The sequence below is a fragment of the Megascapheus bottae genome, chromosome 8 (assembly GCF_031878675.1).
Source record: "Megascapheus bottae isolate mThoBot1 chromosome 8, mThoBot2.hap1, whole genome shotgun sequence".
Taxonomy (NCBI): domain Eukaryota; kingdom Metazoa; phylum Chordata; class Mammalia; order Rodentia; family Geomyidae; genus Megascapheus; species Megascapheus bottae.
Genome location: NC_143516.1, coordinates 50,502,917 through 50,523,953, shown reverse-complemented (window position 1 = coordinate 50,523,953; position 21,037 = coordinate 50,502,917). Strand labels below are relative to the sequence as shown.

Genomic DNA, 21,037 nt, shown 5'->3' with positions numbered 1-21,037 from the left:
GAGAATATTGAAGGGAGTAGCATTGATCAAGAAGCATTGTACTCATAAACTGTTTTGTTACATGTTGCTTCCTTTGTAAAATTCCTGCAAGATTTTTTTTTTAGTCTAGAAAACTTCCCTAACATCAACTCTCATCCACTAAGGAAAGTTACAGTTGGCCTGTGCATTTGTTCCTATACTTTAACCAATTGTTTGATCTTCATTGCTGTGGTAGAAGAAAATCTTCTGAGGAATGAGGCAGCAAGCAGCTGCTGATATGTGTATATTTCCCAGCTCACAGAAGGAGTGCTAACCCACTGGCCTAAGTTGCCTAGAATCAGGCTTTAAACCTTCATGGCCTACTTTCTTAAGCATATCCATATGAAAAGAGGGAAAACAATGTGGTTCTGGGAAATCTTCAGGTGAATTAGCACATGCTCTGTTCCCAAGATTATTTATTATGTTTAGGTATCACTATAAGGAAATAAAGGACTGTGGTTATGATAGATTTAAGACTGATGACTTTCCTTAAATACCAAAAGTTGCTATTGTGAAGTTTAAAATGAAGTTTAGTAATCTCTCATGCTTTTGCTTTCTTTTGTTTTGTTTTGAATTGGTCAATTGTTTTGTCAGATATCTCTTAGGAGGCCTTTGTTGGAGTTATATGGACAATTCAACATGTGCTAGTGATAGTCAATTGTGATGCCTAAGTTTGAAGTCTATTTTTGTAATAAAGCTATTCTTACAAGATATTGGTACACCAACACACTATTAACTACCCTACTCTTGTAAACATACAAACACACATAAACACAGCACAATTATCATTACAGATCCAAATGTCATTTTTGTTACTTTTTATTATTTTATATCAGGTACAAGTGGTGAATTTATTGTAATATTCTTTCAATAAAAACAATCTCTGTATTTGATAGCTTTTAAAAAGATTTGTAAAGGAAACATAAGTTTTTAATCTCAAATTATGTATTTATTGTGAGTTATAACAATTTATTGAGATATCACCTATATATAATAAGACCCATATTATAAAGTCACAGTTCAAAGAGGTGTAACAATGTATATCCAAGGTATATTTAGAATCTTTCAAATCTTCAATTCCATAATGGAATCTCACTTTATAATTTGCTAATATTCTTAGGCAGCATGGAATAAAGATTATGGTTTAAAAATAAAGTTTTTTTTTAATTCAGATTTATCCACTGATTGGATTCTGATATTCATTTAGTCATAAATTACAAGGTCTCAATATTTCTTCTCATATAGAGGAAATTATCAGGAAGTTATTACTTTTCTATCACAATATTTTGAATTTATTTAATTTTTGAATGACAAAAATAATTACACATGTTTATAGTCTATATTATGGAACTATTCTGAAGATTTAAAAAAAAACAACTAAAAAGAAAAAATAGAATAAAATTTGAGTTTAGTTCATGTATCAGCACATGAACAGTATGTCAGATTTTAATTGAGCCATATTTTCAACTTAAAAGATATGGAAGTAGAAAACTCGAAGAGAACTGTATTCTTCACATCAGTCACAGGCCTAAACCACCAGCGCCTAGCTAGTTGCTTTAATTTCTTAAAATATGCATTCATTTTCCCATTAGCCATTGAAATTAACATTTCAGTTATTACATTCCACTGAAATTGCTCTTGTCAAAAATCACCAATGATGTTCAGCTAGCTACGTCCACCCATAGGTTAATTCACCTTCAGTATATGATTAGTGATTATTTATTTCTGTACAATAGTTTGCTTGCAGGAAAACTCATTGTACTGACTGTGCCATTATCCCTTAAGGTTCTTTCGATCTGAAACCTGTGGATATGACCTTATTGGGAAAGGTGTGAATAAGGCCCAAAGTTGGAAAACAAATCTAAAATCACTTGTGGCTTTAGAGGAAAAAGGAAACTCAGATCTATAGATAGAGGGATGATGATGCAGAGAGACACCTGGAGTGCTCATTGTGAACGTGGAGGCAGCTACAACAAAGCAAGAGAAGAATTACTGGAAATAGAGGCAGACTTCATTTGTAATGATTCAGAGGAAGAAAGAGCAAAGTAATATCTCTATTTTGGTACTTAACCTCTAAGGACAATGAAAGAAGCCTGATGTAGGTGGCTCATCTCTACGATTCTAGCTACTTAGGAGGCTTCAATCTGAGGATGGTGGTTGGATGCCAGCCCAGGCAGGAAAATCCAGTGAGATTTTTACATCCAGTTAACTTTGAAAAGTTTAATGGCAGCTCTAGGGCCTGAATAAACCTGGCTTGCTGGTTTACTTCCTCTTATCTAGCCCCTTTTTGTCCATCAACTTTACTGCTTCCTGCTTTCTTCTGACCCTACTAATGTTAAACTTTCTTTAAATTCATTGTGAATTTATTTTCCCTGAATAAATTTTGTAGAGGGTTATGTAGGTGCTCTACTGAGATTCTCTCAGCTCTATAAAACTGTGGTTTGATTTTCAGTAGCAGCACCTGTAGATCATAATTTGCACAGTTGCTCTCAAGATTTTGCAGTTCTCTTTGTCTCCACTAAACATTAAAGGGTTCAGAGAACTGTATTAACACAAATTTACTTTAAGTGGATTACTATGGTTACACATTGGAGAATACAATTTAGTGAGGTAGGGATAAATTTAAGGAGATCTCCTAGTAGTTCTTTCAAATAGTCCATCGCACCAACCTTCTAAGTGTGCAAGCATGTGCGCATGTGATTTCACTGATTTTTTTTGGGGGGGGGGCTCATGGGGCTTGAACTTGGCCTGAGCGCTGTCCCTGAGCTCTTCAGCTTAAGGCTACTGCCCTACCCTTTGAGTTTTTGATGGTGTTTTATTATTATTTCTGCTTCAGATATGTTCTCCTACACACCTTTAAATTTTTCCAAACAAGATAATTCTGTGGTGTCATGGTAAAAGGTTGACCTTATGGGGCAAAAATAGAAATGTTATCACCTATCAATTAGTAAGTCACATGTCTACCATATATGCAACATATATGTGCATATATAACATATATACTGAAAGTGATACAAAATAATGAAAGAATAAAAGAAATAAAGTAAAACCAATGTTGTCCTCTGTATTGATCCCCAAAACAGAGTTGAAATTTCAAGCAAGTATAAAAGATTAGGTAGGACTTAGTGCTTATGTGAATAAAATAAATAGAATACATTTAAAATTATTTGTAGACATGAAAAGGAAAAATAAATATATGGAATTATGCAGGCCAATTATGTCCCACGTTCATGGGCTTTTCTTTATCATTTACTGCCTTTTATTCCTAAAAAAATTGCTACCTTATTTTGTCCCTTTTGCAGATATTTCTTCTCTTCTAAATACTTATCAATTGTGAGGTTTTTACACACAAATACTTTTTCCTATTCTTTGGCTTTTGTATTACCTTTCTGCTTCAACAGAAATTCATAATTTCAGAACAGTTGGAAAAGCAGTAATACTACTTATGCCTATCAATATTTCAAATATGTATACGAGACTATATCATTTAATAACCATTTTAACTATAAGGGATTGAACTCAAGAGCAGTGAAAGGATTGTCTAGCTCTTTCACATTTTGCAAGAAGATGGGTAAAAAGGCTAGGAAGCAGGACAATAAGATGAAGAAACCTGTAGTCAATAAGGCTGATGCTGATGGCAAGGTGAAGAAGGCTACTGTTAAAAAGTCCAAGAAAGGGATGCCCCACTGAAGCCTAAACCTGGTATGATCCTAGGAATTGGTAGATACTCCTGGTCTGCTATGAATTCCAGAAAAACCGTACACAAGAGAAAAATCCCCTGCTGCTAAGTCCAAGGTTGAACAGAAAAAGGCGAAATTCTTGCGACTGTCATCAAACCTGTTGGTGGTGACAAGAACGGTGGTACCCGGGTGGTTAAGCCTCAAAAAATGCCTAGATACTAGCCCACTGAAAATGTTCTTTGGAAGCTGTTGAGCCATGGCAAGAAGCTCTGGAGTCAGCATCATTCCAAGGGCCTTTCTCAGCATCCTCACTGGGAGCCCCAGAGGCAGGAGAGTGGTTTCCTTGAAGCACCTGGGCAGTAGCTTACTACTTGTGCCTGAACCTCTGTCCCGTAATCGTGTTCCTCAACATCAGAAATTTGTTATTGCCACCTCTACAAAAATGGATATCAGCGAGGTGAAAAATCCCCAAACACCTCCCTGACCAGTACTTGAAGAAGCAGCAGCTAATGAAGCCCAGACACCAGGACGGCCAGATTTTCCACACCAAAAAAGAGAAATACGAGATTACAGAGCAGTGCAAGGTTGACCAGAAAGCTGTGAACTCACAAAGTCTACCCCAAATCCAAGCTATTTCTCAGCTCCTAGGATACAGGAGATCTCTTTTTGCTCTCGTAAACGGAATTTATCGGCACCAAATAGTGTTCCTAACTAACTAGAGCCTAATTAAGTAATTTATACATTTATAAAACAAACAAAAACAAAACAAAACAAAAAAAAGAATTGTCAAAGAACATTTATCTAGTACATTAACCAGAGCTTTTTCCTCTGATTTGTAGTTTTGAAATTTACAAGTTGATACTGTATCTGGGTACATGATACTTAATAATTTCATCCTAATTTTCCATATTTCTTATAATGCCTCCCTATTACAAAGTCCATTGAATAAACAATCTGTACTTACTTTTCTTTTTTTTCTTTTTGGTCGGTCTGGGTGCTTGAACTCTGGGCCTGAGAGCTGTGTCTGAGCTCTTTAGTTCAAGGTTATCACCCTACCCTTTGAGCCTCAATCCCACTTCCCATTTTCTAGTGATTGATTGGAGATAAGAGTCTCATGGACTTCAGTGCCCAGCCTGACTTTGAACTGTGATCCTCAGATCTCAGCCTCCTGAGCAGTTAGGATTATAGGCATGAACCACCATGCCCAGCGATTGCACCTTTCTTTCTGATTTTGGTTACTCTTAAATTATTTATTAAACTCATCTATATCAACCTGTTCCAGTTCTACTGGTGTTTTATTTCATTTCCACATCAATTATATATACTATGACTTGTTTGATAGATGTCTTCTGCATTTCTCTTCTCTTTTATAACTGGGTTTAGTATGCATGCATCTTCATTTCTTCACATACTTATATTTTAAGTATTTATTTTTTATTTATGCAGTTGTTTTGGCAATACTGGATTGAACTCAGACTTCCCACTTCCTAGTCAGATGCTTTTACATACAGTGATTTAGCCCTACTTTTTGGAAGAGAGGATTTTTATTTGTTTGTTTGTTTTTCTTAGGAGAACCTGAACTGCTACCCTCCTATTATATTTCCCACTATAGTGTTATTGACAAGTGCCACCAAATATTTACTCTTATTGTTTACATAGGGGAAGTCTTCTGAATTACTTTTGCTCAAGTTGTTACTATGCGGATGATAAACACAGTACCATAATATTATTTCAAAATAACTTTCAAACATATTAAGTGAATTTTCAAAGCCTATAAAATTGAGATAAGAGCGCCGATATGAATAGAAGGAATAAGTTAAAGAATTCAGATTAGAAGAGACAGAAAGGTGGAGGAAAACTTTCTGAAGTTACCTTAAAAATATAGTAGCAGAGAAATAGTTCGTAGATACTAGGTAAAATTCAACAGAGAATACAATCGGTCAAATAAACATTGTGAAAAAATTGAAACATATGGAATCAGGCAAAGGAGATATCTGATCTGATATATGTAGTTATATTTCGCTGAGAAAAACCAAAGACATACGACTGCATAGTATTTTCATCAACTAGTCCAAGAAAACATTTCAGAGATAATAATGATTACAAACTGAAAAAACAAAACGTATCTAGGAATTTAAATCTGAATGGACGTGTGTGTGTGTGTGTGTGTGTGTGTGTGTGTGTGTGTGTACATAATTTTAAAATGAGGCTTTTGACATTTTGGGGGAGGGGGTCGTAGGGCTTGAACTCAGGGCCTGGGTGCTGTCCTTGAGCTCTCCAGGTCAAGGCTACCACCCTAACCCTTGAGGCACAGCCCCACTTCCCATTTTTCCAATGGCTAATTGGAGATAAGAGTTTCACATTCTTTAGTACCTGGGCTGCCTTTCAACAGTGATCCTCAGATATCACCTGACTGAGTAGCTAGGATTACAGGTTTGAGCCACTGTGCCCAGCTTTGTATTTGACTTTTCTTTTCCCCAATGGAAAAAAGAAATTTATTAAAGTCATTCCAGGCTGGCCAGATGGGCTTGGGGCTGGTCTTCTTTAGTCCTCACAGGCACTATGATCAACACTAGCAGGCTTAGGTGTCCACATCTGGGCTTCTTGTGCAAAGCTGTTTCATATGATGACCCCTCTCTGCATTCTGCAACCTGGTATCTGCTGTCAAGAGAACCTCAATGAGAATGTCATAGCAGAATTAAACCTTCCTGAGAGTCTGATTCTGAGGGCTGAGCTCCCTTGACGGTCTCTGGATCTCAGTGTGAGGCTCCATGGCCTGGTGCCCTGCTGCTGAAGGACATGTCCCATAAAGCTACTCTGCCAGCAAATCCACTTTAGGCTCTTTTTGAAGACATGGTACTGCTGGGCACACAGGACAGAGGTCAGTTGACAAACACAACAAGGGAGAAGCTACATAAATCAGCTCTCACACACATATACTAAACCACCCAAGGAGTTCAACCAGAATTAAAACCCATGTAGCAAGAGGAGGGGCAGTTAGGGCTGGAAGAGGCTAAAAATGGCTTTCCTCCATCTCTTTTTTCTCCTATGAATCAGGCTGAACCTGAGGTCCCGGCCTAAGACCACATTCCAGACAAGCTACCTCTCTAGTTTTCCATCTTCATCAACCTTCCAGAACCCAGCATTCTCAAGGGAGCTCAGAGGTTCCAGACTTCATGCCAGCCACAACTCTTTCATACGGATGCCATGCTAAGAAAACTGTGCTCTGAAGTTAGGTAGGCTGGCTCACACCTGTGATCCTAGCTACTCAGGAGGCTGAGATCTGAAGATCAAGGTTCAAAGCAAGACTGGGCACAAAAAGACCTGAGATTCATTTCCAATTAACCTCTAGAAAACCGGAAGTGGGGCTTGGCTCAAGGGTAGGGTGGCAGCCTTGAGTTGAGGAGCTCAGGGACAGCGCCCAGGCTGAGTTCAAGCCCCATGACCCACTAAACACAAAAAGAAAGACAAAAAGAAAGAAAGAAAGAAAGAGAGAGAGAGAGAGAGAGAGAGAGAGAGAGAGAGAGAGAGAGAGAGAGAAAGAAAGAAAGAAAGAAAGAAAGAAAGAAAGAAAGAAAGAAAGAAAGAAAGAAAGATGTGTTTTGGCATTTACTCTAAGGTGGGAGCCTAGAAAGCTCTGGATTGCTACAAAACCTGGCAGGAGAGAAACAGGTGTGGGAAAGTTCTGGAATTCAGAAGGGACAGGGACCCCACCAAACTCCAGCTATTCATCTCCCTGCACAACTAATGATAAGGACACAGGCAGCCCAACTTCACTTTGGAATGCAGGGCATGTCTTTGACGTTTTTAAACAATGAATTTTATTGTTATACCCAGCCCGGCAAGTTTAGCTCTCAGATAAACTTTCCTGCCTGAACCACTATCTCCATCTAGTCTCTTCCCTTCTACATCCTTCTGGACTCTTTCTATTTCCTTTTGGGCCTGCTCCTCACTCCAAACATCCTTTAGGATCCTTTCGTCTAAGTCCTCAAGACTCCTCCCTCCTTGTCGGTACAGACTCCTGCCTTCCATGGCCTCACCAGACTTTTCCATCTGTCATTCGTACATGTGGTGCAGGCCAGTGGTTTGTATCTCCTAATAACAATCTCCTCTGCCGGAACCATGTGGTCATCCGGTACTGAAACCCAGGAGGGGATCGTGTCAAGAGTTGTTGTATCCTCTCCACTTCTCTTTCTGCCGAAGCAACCCCATGTCAGACCTATCATCATTATCATTGCTGGCCACACATTCACTGTACCCTGCCTCTCTCTCCCTCTTGACATGGTGTCACACCACAGGCATCCCTTGTGCCTCCTGGCCAGTCTCTTTTCCATTCGAGGACAATTTAAGTCTCAGCCAGAGAGACCTCAGGTAGACTGTGACTCCTTCCACCTGTTCCCTCTTTCTCTCTGTCCTTGAAGACCCCCTCTGTGTTCTTATAGACTCCCTTTATGTCCTCACAGAGTCCTCCCTTCTACATCCTTACCAGACTTTTCCTCCTGCCCTCTAGTAATGTTTTTCTTTGTTTGCTGTTGGGGCCCTGCCTCCTAGGACTTCTTTCAGATTTCATTAGGATCATGACCTTCATCTTCAATTGCCTTTTTCAGCCACTCTGATAAAAAGCTACTGTTGCTACTGCAGTCCAGGTTCTGCACACTGGTGAATCATCTAGAGATCTCTGAGCCACAGTTTTCAGGCCTCTGACAAAGTGGAGCTCAGAGATGCTGACTTCACAGCATCCGAATCTCCTAAACCTGACAGAACCTCCCCATTCCAGTGACTCTGACTTCACTGCTCACGGTTCAGATTTCATTCAAAGATGAATACATGGTTAGCATTAAGAAAATTTACTACTATCTTCTCCCAAACCTGATGACATAGCCACCTGTCTTCGATACTTCTTAAAACCAATACTTCTTGCCAGGGAAATAGCCAGAGAGAGTCTTTGTAATTATCCAAAAGCTGGACTGTTTATTGGTAGATTTGGAGTCTATTTATCCAGGCTGGAGTTATATTCTCATCCTCCTGTTCTTTGAAGTAACTAGGATTCCAGGAATAGGTCATTAAGTCTGATGTCAGTTATATTTTATCAGAGACTTTATGATATATTTGATGCTTTACTATAGTAAAGACAGCAAAATATTATGGTTATTAGCATTCTCAGCTTTGCACACAGCTACAGGTTATATAACAAGAAATAAACTGATTTGTGAAAATGCTACAAAAATGCAGTTACTACTGTTGTAATTACCCTAGAGCTGCAGTAAAGAAAAAATTGTGTGCATTTTCTTCTTTTGAAGTCTCTTTTAAAATGACTGATGGAATATTTTAAGCACACTAGACACAAGAAGCATGGCAATGCATCCATTCACTATTCTTTCACAAAATATTTAGCTACTTAAGAAAGTCAGAATGTATATTTATGTGATTTTTTTCCACTGAGAAGGTATTTACTCACAAATCATTCTTCTCATGCAAACCAGGCATTGTTTAGTTTTGTTTTCTTAATGATGGTGAAACGTGGGACAGAATCGTGCTTCCCCATGGGACGTCGACATAGTTGAAATTCATGTTAATTTTACATTATTAAGCAAGATAAATATAATGAACCATTGGCCTTGTATGGATGAGAATATCTTCATTCAGATCTAAAACTTTCCTTAAATAATAGCTCAAACCTTAGATATTCAAAGCAGGAATCAAGGTTTATTGCGTATTTGAGTAAAGGTGTATCACGTAAGCTCTAGCGGTTTCTTGCAGGACCCAGACTTCCTCTAGGTATATAATGCAACTTTAACAACCTCTTGTTATTTGATTATTTGACAATGATCAATTTGTATACATTTTACTTGCAGAATTTTGGTGTTTACATTTCAAATAGAGAGGGCTATTTTCCTTTTCTCTTATCAGCACAGACTTAGGGTCTACTGTACATCAGATGATCTTCAGTAGTTCCAGAATCCCTTTACTCTGAATCTATTCCTGTGATGTTTACTTACATCAAGCTGTTACTTTCCAACATTGCCTTTTTGATCTCTTCGACCTTGGTAACTATTATCACATTAAACAACTTTTACAATTATTAGTATTTTGAAAAGAATAACCCAAGGGCCAATTAAATGTGTTGGCCTTCTTGTGGTCTATAATTTCTCCCTTTCCTACTAAGTAGTGGACTTCAACTCATCAGTGACATTTTTTTGATTCTTAGGCACTTACAGTAAGTGTTTCCTTATTTCTTTTTTTAACCTCTGCTAATCAGGTTTCATTCTGTGACTCTGTCTCCTGGCTTTGCCCTAACACAGACCAAGTAATGACTACTGTTACATTTTTTATTTTATAAGTACATTTTCCCTGACTTTTTAATGTAATTTCAATAGTGCCCTATGCTCAAGATAGGGCATTCTAGGTTTCTGAAGGTGATTTTCTGAGATGAGACATATAATCAAAGCCCTAACTGCTTCTGTTCACAGCACTTACTGGAATATATTGTACATTAATCATTATGCACTTTAAAAATGTCAGAAATTTGAAACATTTATTTTGAACAAACAACAAATGAATATTATTACGAATTTCTGGTTTATTTATTTGTACATTTGGGTGTACAAATATATGGCTAAATAGGCACAAAATGTTCAAACTGTGCAATGTCAATTCACAAGTAACTTCAAACATATATATACATATAGATAGATGGATGATAGGAAGATAGCTAGCTAGCTAGCTAGATAGATAGATAGATAGATAGATTCTGTATGAGGATGCAAGGGAATAAAGGAAGGAAAATAGAGAACACAATAACACAAACATATTGCACTGTTATGTAAGGCATAGTAAAGTATACATTATACACATTTGCATGTAAGCAAATTGTTTCAGTTTTCTTAGAAGTTTGTCCATGAACAATTATGGCAACGAAATTGAAGACAGAAAACTTTAGAGACCACAAAGGAACAATTTTCCCTTAGACTTTGTTTTTCAGGAAGGTCAACTAAGCATATGGTCAGATGGCTTTGGCAGTGGTGTGGGAACTGAGGGAAGCAATACGTTGTTCATACTCAAAGTGAATGCATAGGGAGCAGTCTAAGGTTACTAACTTCTTCCATATTCTTGGCTTCTGGACTTACAGAGGTGATTTCAGAGGTAATTTCTTTATTAGTGAATGTCCTCTTTGTTATTTTTGGTCAGAATTAGAAAATACACACACACACGCACACACACACACACACAGAGAACCTCATACATACACTTACTGAAGTTAAATCATTTTTTTCTCTAAGATCCATTTTAATGCAAATTAAAGAACTTTACTTATCTTCAGATTTTTTTATTCTATGCAAACTCCATTTGAAACACTAAAACAATGCAAAACAAAATTTAAATAATTACAACCTATTTTCTGGGAAAGTGGTAAATAGGATGCATCACTTTGACCAAAATAGAATGTGGAGAAAGGTATTTATTTTGATTTATAGTCATATGTGTTCTTCAGCTTTATGAAGATTCTTCTCTAAGAAACAAAAATGCATTGCTTTGCATTGATGCAGAAGCCCAAATGCAAGATATTCTTTGGTTCTGTTGGGCACACTGTGAAACTTCATTCAGTCTCAGGAAGTTGTGAGACAATTGTGGGGCACATCACATCAAGGGTAAAAGGCCTATGTGACCCAGTGCTCACTTCCTGGTTTTGGAAATCCAACCATGCTGTCTCCTGGTTGGGAGGGTTGGCTGTGGTTTGTGATGTAAAATAAGGCTACCTCGAATCCATGGATTGGCCCTGCAGCCCTGTCTGACCTCACCTACCTCCCCCTGTCCTGCCTACTTTTATGCTAATAGACTCCTGCTTTTTACTTTAGCCCCTGGTATTTCTCCATTAAATGAGTCTGCTGTGACATTCTCCCTGGCGCATCTGTGTCTTCCCTCTGGAGAAGGGAGGGCTGGGTGAAGGCCGCCAGCCGGCCCTATCCTTTCTCGGTCTCCTTTTAGTCCGGTGTGTTCTATTTGCCCTTCCTGCTGGTCAAGAGGCAAAGAGTGCTAAAAGCCCTGACAGACAATGATTGAATATTTTATAAAGTGAGCCAGTATGTGTGTATATATGTATATATACATACAGGTACATATGCAAAAAATGAAAACTTGCTTTATTGGATTATGGAATATTTGGTATATTTAACATTCACAGAGTCACCAGACGGAAAAGAAACTCAATTGTCCAGCAAAAATACTGTCCCATTGGGCCTCTGTTCATATTATGAATTTTTATCCTTTTTAGGAATAAAAAAGAATCATGATTGACAACTTCAAACTTAAATATGCTGCCAAGACAGCATGAGGGCAGCAATGGCTCACAAGAGAAGAGGAGAGATTGAGTGACTGTCAATGATCATAATTGCGTGCATACCACCAGGAACACAGCACAGAGACCAAGTGAACATTTGTCTCTGTGGACTTGAAATTTGGATGTGATTATACTGACAACCAAAAAGATGCTGCTTTAATTTTGTCTTTGAGAAAAAAAAAATTCTTTTTATTCTCCTTTGCCAGTTACTTGGTGATGACATCTTTATAAATGAAGGAAATACGTAAATGGTACCTGGATCATCAACATCCAAAATAGAACAATGTTTGAACTTACAAATAAAAACATATATGCACATTGGCATTATACAAAGTTAATGCCTGTTAATATTTTATTTATTTTTCAAAAATTATCAATTTATTAAACATACATCTAAATTTAGTTGTATTAGACACTGGCACGACCTTAATTTATATTTTGAAGACATTGCTATTTTTAAACTCAGTATGTTATTAAAATTCCCTGTATTTTAAAGATTATTCTCTGTGATTATAGCCATGACTTTGGAAAACTCAATATTACAAGTTGCCAGAGTTTATTAAAAATTCAAATTAAAAATAAGGTTTTTTTCAAAGACTCCAGAATAAGACTATGAAAGTGTAAACAATTTGGTAGCAAGTAGAGAGCTAACGTATCTTTTAAAAAATTTGCCTGGGAGTTTGGCCTAGTGGTAGAGTGCTTGCCTAGCATACACAAAGACCCAGGTTCGATTCCTCAGTACCACATACATAGAAAAAAAGTCAGAAGTTGTAGGGAGCCGGGACAAACGCCATTCTAAGATGGCGCCCGTTTCCTGACTCCTTAGAGGTAAACAACTCCATATAAGGCAATGCTGTGCTCGACTACGTGTCCTAAGTTATGCGCATGCGCGAATCACATGATGATCCCTGGCCAATCCCGCAGCACCTCGTTGTGGCAGTAGGGCGGCAGCCAATGGTGGAGCAACCCGTGTTCCTGTTCCCTATATAAGCAGCTGCTTTTGATGCCTCGCCCCTTTCGCTTCCTGCTCCCCCTTCAATCAAAAGGCTCTCCAATAAAGTATGATTTGAGAAGAATCCTCGAGTGGTGGTCGTTCTTCCTCGCTGGTGGAGGAGCTCGCCCCAAGAAGTGATGCTGAGGCTCAAGTGGTAGAATGCTAGCCTTGAGAAAGTCCAAGGACAGTGCTCAGGCCCTGAGCCCAAGCCCAGGACTGGCAAAAAAATTGAATAGAAATTTTGCTCTCCTAGGTGTTCAAATGACTTAAGATTTCCTTCCTTTTTATTTTTTAATATCTTATTCTGTGCTTAATAATCTCCCATAAAAGACAGTCATATATATATATATATATATATATATATGCATTTTCTTTAAGCCAGAAGTAACTGTGTTTTATAACATTTTACTGTTAATTTTTATTAAGCAAAATAAAATAAACTTTGTTGTACCACGGATATTTAGAAGTCACATGCTTTAATATTTAATTGATGGTGATAGTATAAGATAAACTTAAAGTCTTAGTCTCATTATTTGTGAAAGAAAATGCATTTTGTGATAAGATTGACTGTTACTAGACAAAAAGAACATTAATTTTACATGGACATAGAGGAAGCTTCAAACGTTTTATACATATATTACAATCTTTGACAAATTATTGAACATCTTTGAAAGTATTTATCTATCTAAACTAATAGAACTATTTTATTTTATTAGATTTGATATGTCAAATGATAATTATCAATTAATCTAGCTACCTATGTAAAGTTGAGCCAAGTATAAATAGGTATTGTTAAAGATTAAAATTGTAGTTTAGATATATATCAAGGCCAGTCACTCATACCAACTTTGATAAAACTAAAGTCATTCTGATTTTCCTAAACTGCTACTTAGTTCTAATCATAAACAATCACAGCACATAACTGTTATAACTTTGACAACAGGACTCAATAAAAATTAAATTAGCTATCTACAGGCAAGTAACTTAGGCTATTCTTTTATATATGAAAAAAAGTTAGTGTATACCAATTATAAATAGGTATCAAACTAGTTCTCTTTTACTCTTTGTAGACAGTGCTGTGCCTGTCATAAATTGGGGTTTCTTATCACTTTTGGTAGAGTAGCTTTTCACACACAGTAAACATACATGTTTATTATATTGATCTTACATTTTCCAGGAGTCAATGAATTATAGATGCTAATCTAAATTAGCAATCTATTATTTATGTTTGTTTTGGTTTGCATGAGGTGCTTTGAAATCCCTTTATTCTTGTCTACTGTTCTCTCATTTTAGTTTTTTTTTTTAAAACTATAGGTACAAATCCTATTTCTTTACCAACCTGCTACTTAGAAGTCCTAAAGAAATGATACAAGTAATGAACTAGTGTAAGAGTGATATTCACAAGACATTATGTTGGAAATGAATTTTATAACTTGGGAGGAAGTGGATTGAGGGAAAGTGGGAAAAAGAAAGAGTAATAATGTTTAGGAAGTAATGTACTCACCACCTTACAAATGATAACTCCTCTATACATTTACCATGATAATAAAAAAATCAAAAATTTTAAAAAAGGAATGATACAAATATTACCCACATTCAATTTTCATATAACACATCATATTCCATTCCTGCTTGCTTACATAATAATATTCACCAAAAAATAAATATCCAAGAACATGTTTGTGTTAATTATGCAAATAGTTATGTTCATTCTGCCATAGTTAATGTATTTTATTCATTGTTAATGAGCATGTAGCACTGTTAACCTGGTATTCTGAGATGTTATTGTAAAATGTAATATTCTGTCATTTGCCCAAATAAATGTTGATGTAATTGAAAATCATATTTTTAACTTTGATTTGACTCAACTACCATATCTTTAAATCTGTTCTCTTGTTAAATGTCTGTTAAATACTTTATTATAGCTGAGACTAAAGATACTTACATGTATAAGCAGAATTTCCTGGTTAGTAGAGAAGAAGAGAAAAATAAAGTCACCCAAGACTAAACATTGGATTTAACATAAAAGTTGTAGAAGTACAGTGAAGAGGGAAAGATAGAAAAGTCTGTTAAATTATGTTTTCCAAGTTCAGAAGAGCAGTTAGTGTCACTCAGCTTGAAACTGGGAAACCTGAGTTCGATTCCCAGAACTACTATTTACTCTTGTTATGGAATTATAGAAGCCACTTAGCCTTGCTTAGCTTTTGTGGCATTATGAAAGTCACTTAGCCTTTTTAACCTTGGTTTCCTCATTTAAAGATTGAAGATAAATAATTTCTTATTTGAGTAACTGTTATGAGAATTAACTGAGCTATACTGCATTTAAGTGGTTTGCATAATGGCCTTACTTAAAAAAATAAGCATTTTTAAATGGTAAAAGCCAATTAGATTCTTCAAAATTAGACTGCACAGAGATGACTATCAATAGTGAATAAAAAATGAATTCTAAAACTGAAACTCACATATATTCAATCACTTTTTCATTGTTTAATTAGCATATATTTGTAGTATAAGGAAATTTCTTTATGATAGATTATATTTCATCAAGAAAAGCAACAATAAATTATGGTGGGGATTCAAAAAACAGAAGTCTTTTATAGAATATTGTTGGGTATGTAAACTATTAAATCTACTATGGAAATCAATATAGAGCCTTCTAAACAAAGTATATTATGATCATGTCATGCCACTCTTAGATATATACTTGTGAAGAATAAATTATAATACAGAAAAAAAGAGTCACATGGAATCTGTCTTAAAGGGTACATAGACATTGATTTAACTTAATATGGAAAGCTAATAAAATAAAGAAAAAGGATTTATTATTTAACTGGTAGATTAGACCTTTTTTATTCATATGATATTATTAAATCCTTAGGACAACTAGTGAATAGATTTTAATATCATTCTTTCCCAGATGAATAAGTACAAGCTAAATGTATTTCCCAACTAACTGATTCAACTCACACAGCAAATGCAAAAGAAAAGTAAACAAATCTAGCCCATCATGATAAAGGTATCTTCTTTCCATCAATCCCTACCTCATGACAACTACAAAACTCCATGCAGGCTCATAGTATATATTTACTTCTGCTTTTATTAGATTTCCTAGTTGTTCATGAAACAAATTAGAGGATAAGGAGAGCCCTCATTTTTAGTTCTTTTTAAAAATTCAAGTATAGCTTGTCTATTATTTTTTAATTAAAGAATTTGTTAACAATGATTTTTACATCATATTTCAAATGACGTGTTTAACAAACAGGTATTCAAGAAGGGAATCTCTATATACAATATACTGGCACTTAGATTTGCAGGGAAGTGGATGAATCTAGAGCGAATCATGTTGAGTGAGACAAGTTAAGACCAAAGGAACAAAGGCGCATGGTATCCTTAATATGTGGCTATTAAATCCAAACAGTACAAGAGCGAGAACTCAAAAGTTGCATACCCAATGCTATTGGAAATACAAACACAACTACATAGTCATAAAAACTTTTGACTCTATAGACATAATGTTTTATTACATAGATAATTATGTTTCTATGACATATAAACCCTAAGCCTAATTTTGATTATGTTCTAAAATCTAAGTGCCAGTGATTGTTCATTCTTTTTTGCTTTTGTTTTTGCTTTTTGGTGCCAGTCCTGGCTGAGGTCTGGCTGTTTGAGTTTTTGTGCTGAAAGATAGTGCTCTGCCACTTGAGCTACAACTCCACTTCTAGATTTCTGGCTGATTAACTGTAGGTAAGTGTCTCATAGAATTTCCTGCTCTACCTGGCTTCAAATCATGATCTACAGATCTCAGCCTTCTGAGTAGTTAGAATTATAGTTATGAGCCACAAGTGCCTGGCCTGAGAACTATCATTTTATACTATATTTATTAATTAAAGCAGTTTATCAACAGTTCTACAAGCACAACAGCTTGGATGTACAGTTTTCATGGTATTATAATAGAATTAGTGGCTATCATGCAAATCTCAAGGCAATAAAACAAGAGTAAAAATTTGAGAATGCTTAAATAAAATTCCACCTTAATATACACCAATCACCTAAATATTCCTTCTTCAGATGGTCATGCTCATCTCTACTTTAGACCAATTAGAATTTTTGGGAAATGAAATGTCAGATAAGCCATGTTGATTATCAGAGGGGCATTGCTATTAGAAGGAAAGACAAAAATCTCATACTATTAATATAAAAATATTTATAGAGCAAGAAGATCACCATAGATTCCCCAAGTTAGACTGCAAGAATTTCCTTTTATTTAAAGAAACACACACTCCCAAAATTAATATAGCCAAAATTAACTTAGATCACAGACTGGATTCAGCATAGAAGCATAATACTTTCTGTTTGCCTCAAGGTATTGAAGCCAAGAAAGGAATGACTGAAATACATGGGTAGACTATTGCAGCATAACCATTTCTCTAGCTGCTGGAGGATTTAGTGTGTGGTACCATGTCAGAGAACGTGAAAGGAACATATGATCTGAACACATTATGATGTGTGAGTACTTTGCATGTGGTGTGTGATAAAGGTTAACAGACTCCTCTTTCCATTTGGCTTTTCATTTGCACACACTTTGAGGAAAGGTTGCCAAGAAGCTTTCTTCTGGTTACTCTATTTCTAAATTTATTCCTGCAAAGAGGTGAATCTTTATATGCTTCAGTCTAACACAAAGACTATGGTGATGATACCTTTCCTAGGATTTTCAGGAAACATATGGGGAGCAGATTATTCAGGTTGTAAAAATTACCACTTCTGATCTGGTTCACTTGACTTGTAATCCTTCCTGTCATCTAGTACTCTCTTTTCACCCATCATGTAAACATAACTTTGGTACAAAGACTTGCTGCTTAAGCTGATGAGATCTCATGTGTTCTTTGTGTGTGTAGGTGTGTGCAAACATACGGTAAAATGTGAACTTCTGTCTGACAATCAAATGTATTGACTAATTGGTTCTTCATTCTTTATTTTGTAGATAAACGGAAAGTCAATTTTTGTTTACTTTTAATTATACCTAAGGTGTGTATGTTGGAAGAGAAAGGATCCAAGTAACATGTAAATAATTTCTGACATTGATAAGTATGGGCCTATTACTAAAGAAAATGTCCATAGATAAAAAAATGATGTGTAAGGTAGAATGCACGTGCCAAATGGTAAGTTTAAAATCATCTGGAAAATTATAAAGTGGAAAAAATACCTGGCCTTGCAATTTGGAAGAACTATTCAGAATGGAAAAAAATTGAAGATAACCTATAAAATGTACCCCAGATAGTTTGTGATCTCAGTGGACAAATGGATCCAGTTAATGTGGTATTTATTCACAATGGAATTTTACTCATCCATTAGAATGACATTGTACCATTTGTAAAGACATGGTAAGACTTGGAAAAAATTGTGTTACATGAACTAAGTCAGACCCAGAGAAACAAAGGATGAATGTTTTCCTTTATATGTAGAAGCTAGATTTAGCTTATAAAATGGAGTGATTGCATTGAGAAGTATGCAAATGTATGCAAATGTACTACAATTTAGTAGATTCAAGGAAGATCTCAAATAGTGTAATTCTTTAGAAAGGCAAAGTTTAGCAAAATAAAACATTAGAAAGTACATACTCAAAAGGGGTGATTAGTAGTCAAAGGGCAAAATTCAACAAATGAATGGGAAAAGAGAAGGAGAATGCAGTCAAGAATCCAATGTATACCTACAAAATTAAGAAAGGTAATTTGAGAAGTTGGGAGGGGAGGAATGTGTGAGAATGTTGAAGGGGATGACATTGATAAAGATAGATTATATTCATAAATTTCTTTGTTAAATGTCAACTCTTTTGTGCAACTAGTTAAAGATAATTAAAAATAATGAGTCAACAAAAGAAAAGGAAAAATAAAAATAGTCCTAGGCACAAAAGCTGAAAAGAATTCAGCAGTTTTTTATTTGAAAATATGATTGTCATTGTGACGGCTATTATTTTTAAGAGAGAGCTGGATATCTCTTTGGGAGTATGTCTTGAAATCACTCAAATGCCCTGCTTAAGCCAATGGCTGGTGCCTGTAATCCTAGCAGCTTAGGAGGCTGAGGTCTCAGAATTGTGGTTTGAAGAGAGCCTGTGCAGGAAAGTCAGGGAGATTCAGCTACAATTATCCACCAGAAAACCAGAAGTGGTGCTGTGCTTTAAAGTGGTAGAGCACTAGCCTTGCAAAAAAGGAGCCCAGGGACAACACCCAGGCCCAGAATGAATGGGGAAATTATGAATTTGAGAAGCTTCTTTAGTAAAACTGTGAAATTTAGATCAGGGACAAGAAAAGTTAGGGAATGAACTAATTGGTATACAATCTCAATAATCCAGAAAAGAAGAAATTACAGCCTATATTTTGACAATTTTATAAAGTGGGCAGTGCAAAGAAAATATTCACCACATGCAACATACTAAATATTATAATTGGGAAGGAACATTTAAAAAATAAAAGACTAATGCATAATATTTGTGTTATGTGGTCAGTATGAATAACTCACTAGCACTGGCAATCAAAATAGTTCGTCTTGTAGTTTATATTCTAGGTACTTTAGCATTGGACAGGGATTTAAAAATATGCTTTTTAAGAAAGATCAGGCCGAGAGTTTAGCCTAGTGTGAGTGTTTGCCTAGCATGCACAAAGACCCGGGTTCAATTATTTGGTACCATACACATAGAAAAAAGCCGGATATGGTCCTGAGGCTCAAGTGGTAGAGCTCTAGCCTTGAGAGAAAGAAAGAAAGGAAGAAAGATACCCATGCCTAAAATGGGAAAAGCAAGTGTCTATGGAGAGACAGTGTGTTTCAGTCTCTACATAGACACTGAAACACACTGAAGAGAGGGAAGACTGAAAGAATAAGGGAGCAAGAGGAGTTTCAAGGACAACCTTGAGAAAAAGAAGATATTTCCCTGTATGTCAACAGAACAAAGAAAAACAATGGTAAAATCCATGCAGATTATTTTCAGGCTGAATAGAATGAGTTTGAAGGACATACAGTTAAGCAGTCTAGATCTGAATATGCAAGGTGAGATGATCACGGGTAAGAATTGTGGATTTGGCTGAAAGCAGAAGAGTATAGTGAAAATGGGAAGGCTTCTTGGGGACTGTACGAGACTCTGATAGATGAAGCCTAAGGGCTGCAAGTACTTCATGAACTTCACAACTGTAGGGTAATTGGTCTTCCATCTCTCCCCATCACCAATGTTGTTACCACCCATGTGAAATTTGAATATCAACCATAATAAATATATAATAACAGTTTCTGAGAATATGTCTATTTCTTTGTTTGGAATACATTTTCTTCCATTTTAATTGTTTTTTATTTCCTTTTTTATATATTTTTATTGTAATTAATAGAAGGGTTACATTATATTCACCAGATAGAAGGTACATTACTTCACATACATTGATACACTTTTTCATTTTTTTTTCTTTTTTGACAGTGAGACTAGATTTGTAATATCCTTCAAGTCTTTCTTTAGGAATATGTGAATATATAAGCATATTCTCTCATTTAAATGTCAGATTCTGATCCTATACATTTTTGGCCATGTCCTTAAATTTATTTTTTTTTAAAGGGTTAACTTAACAAGGATTTATTCACAGGAATACAAGTAAGTAGAGAAAAATAACAGAAACGCTAAACAAATGAAACGAAAAGGATCCAAACCCACTTTCACTCTGTAGCTTTTGACTTGTACCCTGTGTGCATGTATCTAGGGCACCGAGGGCCACCAACATGCGCCAATCATGTCCTTAAAATTAATACTCCTTTACTTTCCTAAAGGAAAGATAACATTCTTATTTACCCTAATTTATTTGTTTGTTGTTTTTTTTTGTTGTTTTGGTGGTTAGTGAGACTTGAACTCTGGGCCTAGGCACTGCCCCTGAGCTCTTCAGCTCAAGGCTACTGCTCTACCACTTGAGCCATAGTGCCACTTCCAGATTTCTGGTGGTTAATTGGAGATAAGAGTCTCAGACTTTTGTGCCT

At 36.0% G+C, this 21,037-nt stretch overlaps 1 non-coding gene and 1 pseudogene across 1 annotated transcript; one reads left to right on the top strand and one right to left on the bottom strand.

The window, feature by feature from the left end:
* Positions 1-3,627: 3,627 nt before the first annotated feature.
* On the top strand, positions 3,628-4,417 carry LOC150059925 (large ribosomal subunit protein eL6 pseudogene; annotated as a pseudogene).
* A 2,954-nt stretch (positions 4,418-7,371) lies between these two features.
* Positions 7,372-7,489, bottom strand: LOC150059924 (small nucleolar RNA SNORA71). Its single transcript, XR_016536537.1, has one exon. It is a non-coding gene; the product is annotated as a small nucleolar RNA SNORA71 (small nucleolar RNA).
* Between the last annotated feature and the right edge of the window lie 13,548 nt (positions 7,490-21,037).